The sequence below is a fragment of the Leiobunum rupestre genome (genome assembly GCF_980474605.1).
Source record: "Leiobunum rupestre chromosome 9 unlocalized genomic scaffold, qqLeiRupe1.1.hap1 SUPER_9_unloc_1, whole genome shotgun sequence".
In the NCBI taxonomy this organism is placed as follows: domain Eukaryota; kingdom Metazoa; phylum Arthropoda; class Arachnida; order Opiliones; family Sclerosomatidae; genus Leiobunum; species Leiobunum rupestre.
Window position 1 is genome coordinate 125,983 of NW_028324280.1, and position 16,174 is coordinate 142,156.

The 16,174-nt window shown below is 39.0% G+C and overlaps 9 non-coding genes across 9 annotated transcripts; 5 read left to right on the forward strand and 4 right to left on the reverse strand.

Annotated features, from left to right (window-relative positions):
* The first annotated feature begins 1,018 nt into the window (after positions 1 to 1,018).
* LOC149920867 (5S ribosomal RNA) lies at positions 1,019 to 1,137 on the forward strand. The gene has a single exon (XR_016477688.1). It is a non-coding gene; the product is annotated as a 5S ribosomal RNA (ribosomal RNA).
* A 1,983-nt stretch (positions 1,138 to 3,120) lies between these two features.
* LOC149920868 (U2 spliceosomal RNA) lies at positions 3,121 to 3,312 on the reverse strand. The gene has a single exon (XR_016477598.1). It is a non-coding gene; the product is annotated as a U2 spliceosomal RNA (small nuclear RNA).
* A 1,152-nt stretch (positions 3,313 to 4,464) lies between these two features.
* LOC149920869 (5S ribosomal RNA) lies at positions 4,465 to 4,583 on the forward strand. The gene has a single exon (XR_016477689.1). It is a non-coding gene; the product is annotated as a 5S ribosomal RNA (ribosomal RNA).
* A 1,983-nt stretch (positions 4,584 to 6,566) lies between these two features.
* Positions 6,567 to 6,758, reverse strand: LOC149920870 (U2 spliceosomal RNA). The gene has a single exon (XR_016477599.1). It is a non-coding gene; the product is annotated as a U2 spliceosomal RNA (small nuclear RNA).
* Positions 6,759 to 7,910: 1,152 nt separating this feature from the next.
* On the forward strand, positions 7,911 to 8,029 carry LOC149920871 (5S ribosomal RNA). Its single transcript, XR_016477690.1, has one exon. It is a non-coding gene; the product is annotated as a 5S ribosomal RNA (ribosomal RNA).
* A 1,979-nt stretch (positions 8,030 to 10,008) lies between these two features.
* Positions 10,009 to 10,200, reverse strand: LOC149920872 (U2 spliceosomal RNA). The gene has a single exon (XR_016477600.1). It is a non-coding gene; the product is annotated as a U2 spliceosomal RNA (small nuclear RNA).
* Positions 10,201 to 11,353: 1,153 nt separating this feature from the next.
* LOC149920873 (5S ribosomal RNA) lies at positions 11,354 to 11,472 on the forward strand. Its single transcript, XR_016477691.1, has one exon. It is a non-coding gene; the product is annotated as a 5S ribosomal RNA (ribosomal RNA).
* A 1,983-nt stretch (positions 11,473 to 13,455) lies between these two features.
* On the reverse strand, positions 13,456 to 13,647 carry LOC149920874 (U2 spliceosomal RNA). The gene has a single exon (XR_016477601.1). It is a non-coding gene; the product is annotated as a U2 spliceosomal RNA (small nuclear RNA).
* Positions 13,648 to 14,800: 1,153 nt separating this feature from the next.
* LOC149920875 (5S ribosomal RNA) lies at positions 14,801 to 14,919 on the forward strand. The gene has a single exon (XR_016477692.1). It is a non-coding gene; the product is annotated as a 5S ribosomal RNA (ribosomal RNA).
* The last annotated feature ends 1,255 nt before the right edge of the window (positions 14,920 to 16,174 follow it).

The following is a 16,174-nucleotide window of genomic DNA, read 5'->3' on the forward strand; positions in this document are numbered from 1 at the left end:
GAAGACGATATCTTGAATCCGTGAAATAGAGGTACACCGCCAGGCCCGGACTGGCACTTTTGGGGTCATCGGCTAGAGACAGTAGAGTGGGCCACTTTACCGGGCCGTATGGAAAAAAAATCTAAATGGTGGTTTATAGGACCATAAATAACGTATTAAGTGTACTAGATTCTACGTGAAACGTCAAACGCGTTTAAATGACCATTTAGGAAAAATTTATTATAAGCGAATAGAGCGTTCTATAAAAGTGGACCATAACCGGTCACTTTTCATACAGACTATAGAGCTGGTTCAGCAGGACTAACAACTTTTGTTATTCTTTGGTTTAAGAGAATTCGGCTTATGTCCTGTCTTTATATGAATATTTTAGAGACGTACCTTTTAGGAGTTGTAGGAGGCACCCTAGGTGTTGAAGTATGTTTGGGGTTAAGGATATTTTCATGATCTAAGTTTCATCTTAAACACGTGGATTTGGGACTAGTATTTTCTAGAATTTTTCTTATTTGCCATCATACATTTATTACAAAAATCATTTAAAATAAGAAAAAAGGCGCGGAAAGCAAAGCCGGAAATATGTGAAGCCTAGGCTAGCAACTACGCTACTAATAAAAATTGACTGCTCTCAATTTCTTACGGGTTTGCCAGATAAATATATTTCTCTAAGACGAAAAACCGGCCAAACCTTCACCTCCTCCGAACTCCAAAGGGGGAAAGCACACCACACCAATTTTATAGATTCGTAAACGCGCCTTCCCAATCGACCGCCATCACCTTACAGTCTACGGGGAGGGTGATGAAAAAACTGGTTTGGGGGGGGGGGGGGGGGATGAAATTTCTGCGGTAAAGGGCTTGCTCGTTGGTTGTCTGTACGATAATATCGGCGCCCAGTAAACGTTTCTAAAAAGAGTGTATAGAACGTTCTATTGGAGCCGCATGCAGCCGGTGGCCCTCGGCGATCACCAACCTACCAGGACCTGGCTAGTCGCGGCTTGTCCACCGCTATCAATTACACTCTAGCGGCAACGGCCATATCACGCTGAATACACCGGTTCTCGTCTGATCACCGAAGTTAAGCAGCGTCGAGCGCGGTCAGTACTTGGGAGGGAGACCACCTGGGAACACCGCGTGCCGTTGGCTACTCATTTATTTTCGCGGGATGGGATTTGCGTCTTTTAACAGGAAAATACCTTCATCCTATCATTTTGACGCTGCTTTTTTATGCAATTAAAAGTTCGCCCAGACGATAATATTATTTCGGTCAACTCTTGGCCTTTTTTTAACAACTGGCAGCATCTTTCCGTGAATAAAATACATGTTAGTATCAAAATTGAACAAAATAAAATGGCGAGAAAATTGGTTTTCATTTTATTCTACTTAAGGCTTGTACTTAAAATAGTACTAACTTACTTACTTACTTACTTACTTACTTACTTACTTACTTACTTACTAACTAACTAACTAACTAACTAACTAACTAACTAACTAACTAACTAACTAATTAACTAACTAACTAACTAACTAACTAATTAACTAACTAACTAACTAACTAACTAACTAACTAACGTTTATCTCTAAACAAAAACATTTCCGCGGTAAAATCCACTCTGAAATGGCCTTTTCTGGTTTTGGAATGAAGTCCAAAGTTAAAATTTTATTAACAAATTCTAATTGTGAAATATATTTTTTGTTCTAAATTTTAATCTTAAATGTAATTTAAATAGTTGAATCTAAAAAAGGACTTTTGGAAAATGTTTTATAGAAGGTTTTATCATGGGACAGCCGCATGGATTAGGGGAGTAACCCAAAAATACAAAATATCAAAACAAACCACGAAATTAAATAATAAAACGGAGACAGAGATATATTTTTTAAACAAAATAATATAGCTAACTTTTATCTATTAATTGTTTTAGGTGATGTAGTTTATGTAAAATATAAAAATGAACCTTGGCACAATATAAATTTAATGTCATGTTTTATTGATACTTAGAAAAAGTAACAAACATTTCAAAAGTCAGATCTTTGAGATCATTATTAAAAAAATATAACATTTTAAATCCGAACTCCTCTATAAATATTAAAATTATAAATTCCTAATCTACTTTAACAAAAGATATATCATATTAAGTTTAATACTATTAATGTTAGGAATAATCATGACTTTGAGATAAATAGAACAAAAATGTTTAATTCCAAATATAGTTAATTATAGAGCAATATATAATAAATGATTTTGTACTTACCAAAAATAAGCCTTGCCACTTTATATCTTGGTAATGTAGCTGCCGCGGGCGGCGGGCCCCCGGCGGCGACTCACTGTCCACGGAAGACGGGAAGAGAGAAAAAATGGAGAGGGGCTTATTTCGTGTTTTCTCTTTACGCGGAACATCTTGGCTGGAACCCAATGACCTAAAAATGAGGGGCGCGCTGTCTCTACCCACCATACCGAAACCCGCGAATTTACGTTATGAAAACCGGTTCCTTCAGCCAACCACTTAGAACATGCACGATTTACGAACCTTGGGTTACGAATAAAACCACAGGAATAACACAGAACAACCTCTTTTCGCGCCTTTATTTTACCCCTCTTACTTGCCTCCCGCTCGTCGGCCATTGCCTCTGCCCTAAACGGGGAGTCTAGCATCCACTCCTTGGGTATCCATAATGGAGGAGAGGACTGAAAGGGGGAAAACCAAGCATGGACGCGCCCAGGAAAATACCAAGGAGGATAGGAAGGGAGGCGAAGTAGGAGGGATGAACGCGGCAGCATCCTTGTAAGAAGCTTAGCGGCGGGAAAATTTCGGAAAAATGGCGGCTAGACGTAGCGTAGCTGCCGCAATCTTGCCGCCATTCATCCCTCCTACTTCGCCTCCCTTCCTATCCTCCGTGAAAATACCGCGAAAAAGAGTGTATAACTAGGTAAAAGAAAATTCAAAAACTGGAATCTTTCCGATTCTTCATTATTAACTATTCGACAATAAGGATTTTACCACTTATGACGTCAGAGGGGCAATATATTATAATAAAGAAATATATATAAAGACAGCCAAATAACATTTCCCGGAAATACTGTGTTGCGCAGTGCGCCATTATAAGAGCGTTTGATTTTTGATTTCAAGAGAGAAGTGGGCCGATCCCGGATTTACTGCAATACCAGGCCGACCCGTGGCGGAGGTGGAGCAAGCTCCGACCACTCCGCCGCCGTCCAAAAATAAGTTTAATATCTTGGGCCCCGATGGGACCCGTATCAGATATTAAGCTGATAAGAACAGATACTACACTTTGATCTTAGCCAAAAGGCCGAGAAGCGATAACCCGCTAGGAGCCGTCACTGTTTAACAAAGTAAAAAGAGAGAATTCGAGCATTTCAAATATTTCATAATTACGTCACCGAATGTTGGTCCTGGTGGGAGATGACAACGTTTGTAGCCATCGCGCGAACAAAGGAGAAGACGATATCTTGAATCCGTGAAATAGAGGTACACCGCCAGGCCCGGACTGGCACTTTTGGGGTCATCGGCTAGAGACAGTAGAGTGGGCCACTTTACCGGGCCGTATGGAAAAAAAATCTAAATGGTGGTTTATAGGACCATAAATAACGTATTAAGTGTACTAGATTCTACGTGAAACGTCAAACGCGTTTAAATGACCATTTAGGAAAAATTTATTATAAGCGAATAGAGCGTTCTATAAAAGTGGACCATAACCGGTCACTTTTCATACAGACTATAGAGCTGGTTCAGCAGGACTAACAACTTTTGTTATTCTTTGGTTTAAGAGAATTCGGCTTATGTCCTGTCTTTATATGAATATTTTAGAGACGTACCTTTTAGGAGTTGTAGGAGGCACCCTAGGTGTTGAAGTATGTTTGGGGTTAAGGATATTTTCATGATCTAAGTTTCATCTTAAACACGTGGATTTGGGACTAGTATTTTCTAGAATTTTTCTTATTTGCCATCATACATTTATTACAAAAATCATTTAAAATAAGAAAAAAGGCGCGGAAAGCAAAGCCGGAAATATGTGAAGCCTAGGCTAGCAACTACGCTACTAATAAAAATTGACTGCTCTCAATTTCTTACGGGTTTGCCAGATAAATATATTTCTCTAAGACGAAAAACCGGCCAAACCTTCACCTCCTCCGAACTCCAAAGGGGGAAAGCACACCACACCAATTTTATAGATTCGTAAACGCGCCTTCCCAATCGACCGCCATCACCTTACAGTCTACGGGGAGGGTGATGAAAAAACTGGTTTGGGGGGGGGGGGGGGATGAAATTTCTGCGGTAAAGGGCTTGCTCGTTGGTTGTCTGTACGATAATATCGGCGCCCAGTAAACGTTTCTAAAAAGAGTGTATAGAACGTTCTATTGGAGCCGCATGCAGCCGGTGGCCCTCGGCGATCACCAACCTACCAGGACCTGGCTAGTCGCGGCTTGTCCACCGCTATCAATTACACTCTAGCGGCAACGGCCATATCACGCTGAATACACCGGTTCTCGTCTGATCACCGAAGTTAAGCAGCGTCGAGCGCGGTCAGTACTTGGGAGGGAGACCACCTGGGAACACCGCGTGCCGTTGGCTACTCATTTATTTTCGCGGGATGGGATTTGCGTCTTTTAACAGGAAAATACCTTCATCCTATCATTTTGACGCTGCTTTTTTATGCAATTAAAAGTTCGCCCAGACGATAATATTATTTCGGTCAACTCTTGGCCTTTTTTTAACAACTGGCAGCATCTTTCCGTGAATAAAATACATGTTAGTATCAAAATTGAACAAAATAAAATGGCGAGAAAATTGGTTTTCATTTTATTCTACTTAAGGCTTGTACTTAAAATAGTACTAACTTACTTACTTACTTACTTACTTACTTACTTACTTACTTACTTACTAACTAACTAACTAACTAACTAACTAACTAACTAACTAACTAACTAACTAATTAACTAACTAACTAACTAACTAACTAATTAACTAACTAACTAACTAACTAACTAACTAACTAACGTTTATCTCTAAACAAAAACATTTCCGCGGTAAAATCCACTCTGAAATGGCCTTTTCTGGTTTTGGAATGAAGTCCAAAGTTAAAATTTTATTAACAAATTCTAATTGTGAAATATATTTTTTGTTCTAAATTTTAATCTTAAATGTAATTTAAATAGTTGAATCTAAAAAAGGACTTTTGGAAAATGTTTTATAGAAGGTTTTATCATGGGACAGCCGCATGGATTAGGGGAGTAACCCAAAAATACAAAATATCAAAACAAACCACGAAATTAAATAATAAAACGGAGACAGAGATATATTTTTTAAACAAAATAATATAGCTAACTTTTATCTATTAATTGTTTTAGGTGATGTAGTTTATGTAAAATATAAAAATGAACCTTGGCACAATATAAATTTAATGTCATGTTTTATTGATACTTAGAAAAAGTAACAAACATTTCAAAAGTCAGATCTTTGAGATCATTATTAAAAAAATATAACATTTTAAATCCGAACTCCTCTATAAATATTAAAATTATAAATTCCTAATCTACTTTAACAAAAGATATATCATATTAAGTTTAATACTATTAATGTTAGGAATAATCATGACTTTGAGATAAATAGAACAAAAATGTTTAATTCCAAATATAGTTAATTATAGAGCAATATATAATAAATGATTTTGTACTTACCAAAAATAAGCCTTGCCACTTTATATCTTGGTAATGTAGCTGCCGCGGGCGGCGGGCCCCCGGCGGCGACTCACTGTCCACGGAAGACGGGAAGAGAGAAAAAATGGAGAGGGGCTTATTTCGTGTTTTCTCTTTACGCGGAACATCTTGGCTGGAACCCAATGACCTAAAAATGAGGGGCGCGCTGTCTCTACCCACCATACCGAAACCCGCGAATTTACGTTATGAAAACCGGTTCCTTCAGCCAACCACTTAGAACATGCACGATTTACGAACCTTGGGTTACGAATAAAACCACAGGAATAACACAGAACAACCTCTTTTCGCGCCTTTATTTTACCCCTCTTACTTGCCTCCCGCTCGTCGGCCATTGCCTCTGCCCTAAACGGGGAGTCTAGCATCCACTCCTTGGGTATCCATAATGGAGGAGAGGACTGAAAGGGGGAAAACCAAGCATGGACGCGCCCAGGAAAATACCAAGGAGGATAGGAAGGGAGGCGAAGTAGGAGGGATGAACGCGGCAGCATCCTTGTAAGAAGCTTAGCGGCGGGAAAATTTCGGAAAAATGGCGGCTAGACGTAGCGTAGCTGCCGCAATCTTGCCGCCATTCATCCCTCCTACTTCGCCTCCCTTCCTATCCTCCGTGAAAATACCGCGAAAAAGAGTGTATAACTAGGTAAAAGAAAATTCAAAAACTGGAATCTTTCCGATTCTTCATTATTAACTATTCGACAATAAGGATTTTACCACTTATGACGTCAGAGGGGCAATATATTATAATAAAGAAATATATATAAAGACAGCCAAATAACATTTCCCGGAAATACTGTGTTGCGCAGTGCGCCATTATAAGAGCGTTTGATTTTTGATTTCAAGAGAGAAGTGGGCCGATCCCGGATTTACTGCAATACCAGGCCGACCCGTGGCGGAGGTGGAGCAAGCTCCGACCACTCCGCCGCCGTCCAAAAATAAGTTTAATATCTTGGGCCCCGATGGGACCCGTATCAGATATTAAGCTGATAAGAACAGATACTACACTTTGATCTTAGCCAAAAGGCCGAGAAGCGATAACCCGCTAGGAGCCGTCACTGTTTAACAAAGTAAAAAGAGAGAATTCGAGCATTTCAAATATTTCATAATTACGTCACCGAATGTTGGTCCTGGTGGGAGATGACAACGTTTGTAGCCATCGCGCGAACAAAGGAGAAGACGATATCTTGAATCCGTGAAATAGAGGTACACCGCCAGGCCCGGACTGGCACTTTTGGGGTCATCGGCTAGAGACAGTAGAGTGGGCCACTTTACCGGGCCGTATGGAAAAAAAATCTAAATGGTGGTTTATAGGACCATAAATAACGTATTAAGTGTACTAGATTCTACGTGAAACGTCAAACGCGTTTAAATGACCATTTAGGAAAAATTTATTATAAGCGAATAGAGCGTTCTATAAAAGTGGACCATAACCGGTCACTTTTCATACAGACTATAGAGCTGGTTCAGCAGGACTAACAACTTTTGTTATTCTTTGGTTTAAGAGAATTCGGCTTATGTCCTGTCTTTATATGAATATTTTAGAGACGTACCTTTTAGGAGTTGTAGGAGGCACCCTAGGTGTTGAAGTATGTTTGGGGTTAAGGATATTTTCATGATCTAAGTTTCATCTTAAACACGTGGATTTGGGACTAGTATTTTCTAGAATTTTTCTTATTTGCCATCATACATTTATTACAAAAATCATTTAAAATAAGAAAAAAGGCGCGGAAAGCAAAGCCGGAAATATGTGAAGCCTAGGCTAGCAACTACGCTACTAATAAAAATTGACTGCTCTCAATTTCTTACGGGTTTGCCAGATAAATATATTTCTCTAAGACGAAAAACCGGCCAAACCTTCACCTCCTCCGAACTCCAAAGGGGGAAAGCACACCACACCAATTTTATAGATTCGTAAACGCGCCTTCCCAATCGACCGCCATCACCTTACAGTCTACGGGGAGGGTGATGAAAAAACTGGTTTGGGGGGGGGGGGGGGATGAAATTTCTGCGGTAAAGGGCTTGCTCGTTGGTTGTCTGTACGATAATATCGGCGCCCAGTAAACGTTTCTAAAAAGAGTGTATAGAACGTTCTATTGGAGCCGCATGCAGCCGGTGGCCCTCGGCGATCACCAACCTACCAGGACCTGGCTAGTCGCGGCTTGTCCACCGCTATCAATTACACTCTAGCGGCAACGGCCATATCACGCTGAATACACCGGTTCTCGTCTGATCACCGAAGTTAAGCAGCGTCGAGCGCGGTCAGTACTTGGGAGGGAGACCACCTGGGAACACCGCGTGCCGTTGGCTACTCATTTATTTTCGCGGGATGGGATTTGCGTCTTTTAACAGGAAAATACCTTCATCCTATCATTTTGACGCTGCTTTTTTATGCAATTAAAAGTTCGCCCAGACGATAATATTATTTCGGTCAACTCTTGGCCTTTTTTTAACAACTGGCAGCATCTTTCCGTGAATAAAATACATGTTAGTATCAAAATTGAACAAAATAAAATGGCGAGAAAATTGGTTTTCATTTTATTCTACTTAAGGCTTGTACTTAAAATAGTACTAACTTACTTACTTACTTACTTACTTACTTACTTACTTACTTACTAACTAACTAACTAACTAACTAACTAACTAACTAACTAACTAACTAACTAATTAACTAACTAACTAACTAACTAACTAATTAACTAACTAACTAACTAACTAACTAACTAACTAACGTTTATCTCTAAACAAAAACATTTCCGCGGTAAAATCCACTCTGAAATGGCCTTTTCTGGTTTTGGAATGAAGTCCAAAGTTAAAATTTTATTAACAAATTCTAATTGTGAAATATATTTTTTGTTCTAAATTTTAATCTTAAATGTAATTTAAATAGTTGAATCTAAAAAAGGACTTTTGGAAAATGTTTTATAGAAGGTTTTATCATGGGACAGCCGCATGGATTAGGGGAGTAACCCAAAAATACAAAATATCAAAACAAACCACGAAATTAAATAATAAAACGGAGACAGAGATATATTTTTTAAACAAAATAATATAGCTAACTTTTATCTATTAATTGTTTTAGGTGATGTAGTTTATGTAAAATATAAAAATGAACCTTGGCACAATATAAATTTAATGTCATGTTTTATTGATACTTAGAAAAAGTAACAAACATTTCAAAAGTCAGATCTTTGAGATCATTATTAAAAAAATATAACATTTTAAATCCGAACTCCTCTATAAATATTAAAATTATAAATTCCTAATCTACTTTAACAAAAGATATATCATATTAAGTTTAATACTATTAATGTTAGGAATAATCATGACTTTGAGATAAATAGAACAAAAATGTTTAATTCCAAATATAGTTAATTATAGAGCAATATATAATAAATGATTTTGTACTTACCAAAAATAAGCCTTGCCACTTTATATCTTGGTAATGTAGCTGCCGCGGGCGGCGGGCCCCCGGCGGCGACTCACTGTCCACGGAAGACGGGAAGAGAGAAAAAATGGAGAGGGGCTTATTTCGTGTTTTCTCTTTACGCGGAACATCTTGGCTGGAACCCAATGACCTAAAAATGAGGGGCGCGCTGTCTCTACCCACCATACCGAAACCCGCGAATTTACGTTATGAAAACCGGTTCCTTCAGCCAACCACTTAGAACATGCACGATTTACGAACCTTGGGTTACGAATAAAACCACAGGAATAACACAGAACAACCTCTTTTCGCGCCTTTATTTTACCCCTCTTACTTGCCTCCCGCTCGTCGGCCATTGCCTCTGCCCTAAACGGGGAGTCTAGCATCCACTCCTTGGGTATCCATAATGGAGGAGAGGACTGAAAGGGGGAAAACCAAGCATGGACGCGCCCAGGAAAATACCAAGGAGGATAGGAAGGGAGGCGAAGTAGGAGGGATGAACGCGGCAGCATCCTTGTAAGAAGCTTAGCGGCGGGAAAATTTCGGAAAAATGGCGGCTAGACGTAGCGTAGCTGCCGCAATCTTGCCGCCATTCATCCCTCCTACTTCGCCTCCCTTCCTATCCTCCGTGAAAATACCGCGAAAAAGAGTGTATAACTAGGTAAAAGAAAATTCAAAAACTGGAATCTTTCCGATTCTTCATTATTAACTATTCGACAATAAGGATTTTACCACTTATGACGTCAGAGGGGCAATATATTATAATAAAGAAATATATATAAAGACAGCCAAATAACATTTCCCGGAAATACTGTGTTGCGCAGTGCGCCATTATAAGAGCGTTTGATTTTTGATTTCAAGAGAGAAGTGGGCCGATCCCGGATTTACTGCAATACCAGGCCGACCCGTGGCGGAGGTGGAGCAAGCTCCGACCACTCCGCCGCCGTCCAAAAATAAGTTTAATATCTTGGGCCCCGATGGGACCCGTATCAGATATTAAGCTGATAAGAACAGATACTACACTTTGATCTTAGCCAAAAGGCCGAGAAGCGATAACCCGCTAGGAGCCGTCACTGTTTAACAAAGTAAAAAGAGAGAATTCGAGCATTTCAAATATTTCATAATTACGTCACCGAATGTTGGTCCTGGTGGGAGATGACAACGTTTGTAGCCATCGCGCGAACAAAGGAGAAGACGATATCTTGAATCCGTGAAATAGAGGTACACCGCCAGGCCCGGACTGGCACTTTTGGGGTCATCGGCTAGAGACAGTAGAGTGGGCCACTTTACCGGGCCGTATGGAAAAAAAATCTAAATGGTGGTTTATAGGACCATAAATAACGTATTAAGTGTACTAGATTCTACGTGAAACGTCAAACGCGTTTAAATGACCATTTAGGAAAAATTTATTATAAGCGAATAGAGCGTTCTATAAAAGTGGACCATAACCGGTCACTTTTCATACAGACTATAGAGCTGGTTCAGCAGGACTAACAACTTTTGTTATTCTTTGGTTTAAGAGAATTCGGCTTATGTCCTGTCTTTATATGAATATTTTAGAGACGTACCTTTTAGGAGTTGTAGGAGGCACCCTAGGTGTTGAAGTATGTTTGGGGTTAAGGATATTTTCATGATCTAAGTTTCATCTTAAACACGTGGATTTGGGACTAGTATTTTCTAGAATTTTTCTTATTTGCCATCATACATTTATTACAAAAATCATTTAAAATAAGAAAAAAGGCGCGGAAAGCAAAGCCGGAAATATGTGAAGCCTAGGCTAGCAACTACGCTACTAATAAAAATTGACTGCTCTCAATTTCTTACGGGTTTGCCAGATAAATATATTTCTCTAAGACGAAAAACCGGCCAAACCTTCACCTCCTCCGAACTCCAAAGGGGGAAAGCACACCACACCAATTTTATAGATTCGTAAACGCGCCTTCCCAATCGACCGCCATCACCTTACAGTCTACGGGGAGGGTGATGAAAAAACTGGTTTGGGGGGGGGGGGGGGGATGAAATTTCTGCGGTAAAGGGCTTGCTCGTTGGTTGTCTGTACGATAATATCGGCGCCCAGTAAACGTTTCTAAAAAGAGTGTATAGAACGTTCTATTGGAGCCGCATGCAGCCGGTGGCCCTCGGCGATCACCAACCTACCAGGACCTGGCTAGTCGCGGCTTGTCCACCGCTATCAATTACACTCTAGCGGCAACGGCCATATCACGCTGAATACACCGGTTCTCGTCTGATCACCGAAGTTAAGCAGCGTCGAGCGCGGTCAGTACTTGGGAGGGAGACCACCTGGGAACACCGCGTGCCGTTGGCTACTCATTTATTTTCGCGGGATGGGATTTGCGTCTTTTAACAGGAAAATACCTTCATCCTATCATTTTGACGCTGCTTTTTTATGCAATTAAAAGTTCGCCCAGACGATAATATTATTTCGGTCAACTCTTGGCCTTTTTTTAACAACTGGCAGCATCTTTCCGTGAATAAAATACATGTTAGTATCAAAATTGAACAAAATAAAATGGCGAGAAAATTGGTTTTCATTTTATTCTACTTAAGGCTTGTACTTAAAATAGTACTAACTTACTTACTTACTTACTTACTTACTTACTTACTTACTTACTTACTAACTAACTAACTAACTAACTAACTAACTAACTAACTAACTAACTAACTAATTAACTAACTAACTAACTAACTAACTAATTAACTAACTAACTAACTAACTAACTAACTAACTAACGTTTATCTCTAAACAAAAACATTTCCGCGGTAAAATCCACTCTGAAATGGCCTTTTCTGGTTTTGGAATGAAGTCCAAAGTTAAAATTTTATTAACAAATTCTAATTGTGAAATATATTTTTTGTTCTAAATTTTAATCTTAAATGTAATTTAAATAGTTGAATCTAAAAAAGGACTTTTGGAAAATGTTTTATAGAAGGTTTTATCATGGGACAGCCGCATGGATTAGGGGAGTAACCCAAAAATACAAAATATCAAAACAAACCACGAAATTAAATAATAAAACGGAGACAGAGATATATTTTTTAAACAAAATAATATAGCTAACTTTTATCTATTAATTGTTTTAGGTGATGTAGTTTATGTAAAATATAAAAATGAACCTTGGCACAATATAAATTTAATGTCATGTTTTATTGATACTTAGAAAAAGTAACAAACATTTCAAAAGTCAGATCTTTGAGATCATTATTAAAAAAATATAACATTTTAAATCCGAACTCCTCTATAAATATTAAAATTATAAATTCCTAATCTACTTTAACAAAAGATATATCATATTAAGTTTAATACTATTAATGTTAGGAATAATCATGACTTTGAGATAAATAGAACAAAAATGTTTAATTCCAAATATAGTTAATTATAGAGCAATATATAATAAATGATTTTGTACTTACCAAAAATAAGCCTTGCCACTTTATATCTTGGTAATGTAGCTGCCGCGGGCGGCGGGCCCCCGGCGGCGACTCACTGTCCACGGAAGACGGGAAGAGAGAAAAAATGGAGAGGGGCTTATTTCGTGTTTTCTCTTTACGCGGAACATCTTGGCTGGAACCCAATGACCTAAAAATGAGGGGCGCGCTGTCTCTACCCACCATACCGAAACCCGCGAATTTACGTTATGAAAACCGGTTCCTTCAGCCAACCACTTAGAACATGCACGATTTACGAACCTTGGGTTACGAATAAAACCACAGGAATAACACAGAACAACCTCTTTTCGCGCCTTTATTTTACCCCTCTTACTTGCCTCCCGCTCGTCGGCCATTGCCTCTGCCCTAAACGGGGAGTCTAGCATCCACTCCTTGGGTATCCATAATGGAGGAGAGGACTGAAAGGGGGAAAACCAAGCATGGACGCGCCCAGGAAAATACCAAGGAGGATAGGAAGGGAGGCGAAGTAGGAGGGATGAACGCGGCAGCATCCTTGTAAGAAGCTTAGCGGCGGGAAAATTTCGGAAAAATGGCGGCTAGACGTAGCGTAGCTGCCGCAATCTTGCCGCCATTCATCCCTCCTACTTCGCCTCCCTTCCTATCCTCCGTGAAAATACCGCGAAAAAGAGTGTATAACTAGGTAAAAGAAAATTCAAAAACTGGAATCTTTCCGATTCTTCATTATTAACTATTCGACAATAAGGATTTTACCACTTATGACGTCAGAGGGGCAATATATTATAATAAAGAAATATATATAAAGACAGCCAAATAACATTTCCCGGAAATACTGTGTTGCGCAGTGCGCCATTATAAGAGCGTTTGATTTTTGATTTCAAGAGAGAAGTGGGCCGATCCCGGATTTACTGCAATACCAGGCCGACCCGTGGCGGAGGTGGAGCAAGCTCCGACCACTCCGCCGCCGTCCAAAAATAAGTTTAATATCTTGGGCCCCGATGGGACCCGTATCAGATATTAAGCTGATAAGAACAGATACTACACTTTGATCTTAGCCAAAAGGCCGAGAAGCGATAACCCGCTAGGAGCCGTCACTGTTTAACAAAGTAAAAAGAGAGAATTCGAGCATTTCAAATATTTCATAATTACGTCACCGAATGTTGGTCCTGGTGGGAGATGACAACGTTTGTAGCCATCGCGCGAACAAAGGAGAAGACGATATCTTGAATCCGTGAAATAGAGGTACACCGCCAGGCCCGGACTGGCACTTTTGGGGTCATCGGCTAGAGACAGTAGAGTGGGCCACTTTACCGGGCCGTATGGAAAAAAAATCTAAATGGTGGTTTATAGGACCATAAATAACGTATTAAGTGTACTAGATTCTACGTGAAACGTCAAACGCGTTTAAATGACCATTTAGGAAAAATTTATTATAAGCGAATAGAGCGTTCTATAAAAGTGGACCATAACCGGTCACTTTTCATACAGACTATAGAGCTGGTTCAGCAGGACTAACAACTTTTGTTATTCTTTGGTTTAAGAGAATTCGGCTTATGTCCTGTCTTTATATGAATATTTTAGAGACGTACCTTTTAGGAGTTGTAGGAGGCACCCTAGGTGTTGAAGTATGTTTGGGGTTAAGGATATTTTCATGATCTAAGTTTCATCTTAAACACGTGGATTTGGGACTAGTATTTTCTAGAATTTTTCTTATTTGCCATCATACATTTATTACAAAAATCATTTAAAATAAGAAAAAAGGCGCGGAAAGCAAAGCCGGAAATATGTGAAGCCTAGGCTAGCAACTACGCTACTAATAAAAATTGACTGCTCTCAATTTCTTACGGGTTTGCCAGATAAATATATTTCTCTAAGACGAAAAACCGGCCAAACCTTCACCTCCTCCGAACTCCAAAGGGGGAAAGCACACCACACCAATTTTATAGATTCGTAAACGCGCCTTCCCAATCGACCGCCATCACCTTACAGTCTACGGGGAGGGTGATGAAAAAACTGGTTTGGGGGGGGGGGGGGGGATGAAATTTCTGCGGTAAAGGGCTTGCTCGTTGGTTGTCTGTACGATAATATCGGCGCCCAGTAAACGTTTCTAAAAAGAGTGTATAGAACGTTCTATTGGAGCCGCATGCAGCCGGTGGCCCTCGGCGATCACCAACCTACCAGGACCTGGCTAGTCGCGGCTTGTCCACCGCTATCAATTACACTCTAGCGGCAACGGCCATATCACGCTGAATACACCGGTTCTCGTCTGATCACCGAAGTTAAGCAGCGTCGAGCGCGGTCAGTACTTGGGAGGGAGACCACCTGGGAACACCGCGTGCCGTTGGCTACTCATTTATTTTCGCGGGATGGGATTTGCGTCTTTTAACAGGAAAATACCTTCATCCTATCATTTTGACGCTGCTTTTTTATGCAATTAAAAGTTCGCCCAGACGATAATATTATTTCGGTCAACTCTTGGCCTTTTTTTAACAACTGGCAGCATCTTTCCGTGAATAAAATACATGTTAGTATCAAAATTGAACAAAATAAAATGGCGAGAAAATTGGTTTTCATTTTATTCTACTTAAGGCTTGTACTTAAAATAGTACTAACTTACTTACTTACTTACTTACTTACTTACTTACTTACTTACTTACTAACTAACTAACTAACTAACTAACTAACTAACTAACTAACTAACTAACTAATTAACTAACTAACTAACTAACTAACTAATTAACTAACTAACTAACTAACTAACTAACTAACTAACGTTTATCTCTAAACAAAAACATTTCCGCGGTAAAATCCACTCTGAAATGGCCTTTTCTGGTTTTGGAATGAAGTCCAAAGTTAAAATTTTATTAACAAATTCTAATTGTGAAATATATTTTTTGTTCTAAATTTTAATCTTAAATGTAATTTAAATAGTTGAATCTAAAAAAGGACTTTTGGAAAATGTTTTATAGAAGGTTTTATCATGGGACAGCCGCATGGATTAGGGGAGTAACCCAAAAATACAAAATATCAAAACAAACCACGAAATTAAATAATAAAACGGAGACAGAGATATATTTTTTAAACAAAATAATATAGCTAACTTTTATCTATTAATTGTTTTAGGTGATGTAGTTTATGTAAAATATAAAAATGAACCTTGGCACAATATAAATTTAATGTCATGTTTTATTGATACTTAGAAAAAGTAACAAACATTTCAAAAGTCAGATCTTTGAGATCATTATTAAAAAAATATAACATTTTAAATCCGAACTCCTCTATAAATATTAAAATTATAAATTCCTAATCTACTTTAACAAAAGATATATCATATTAAGTTTAATACTATTAATGTTAGGAATAATCATGACTTTGAGATAAATAGAACAAAAATGTTTAATTCCAAATATAGTTAATTATAGAGCAATATATAATAAATGATTTTGTACTTACCAAAAATAAGCCTTGCCACTTTATATCTTGGTAATGTAGCTGCCGCGGGCGGCGGGCCCCCGGCGGCGACTCACTGTCCACGGAAGACGGGAAGAGAGAAAAAATGGAGAGGGGCTTATTTCGTGTTTTCTCTTTACGCGGAACATCTT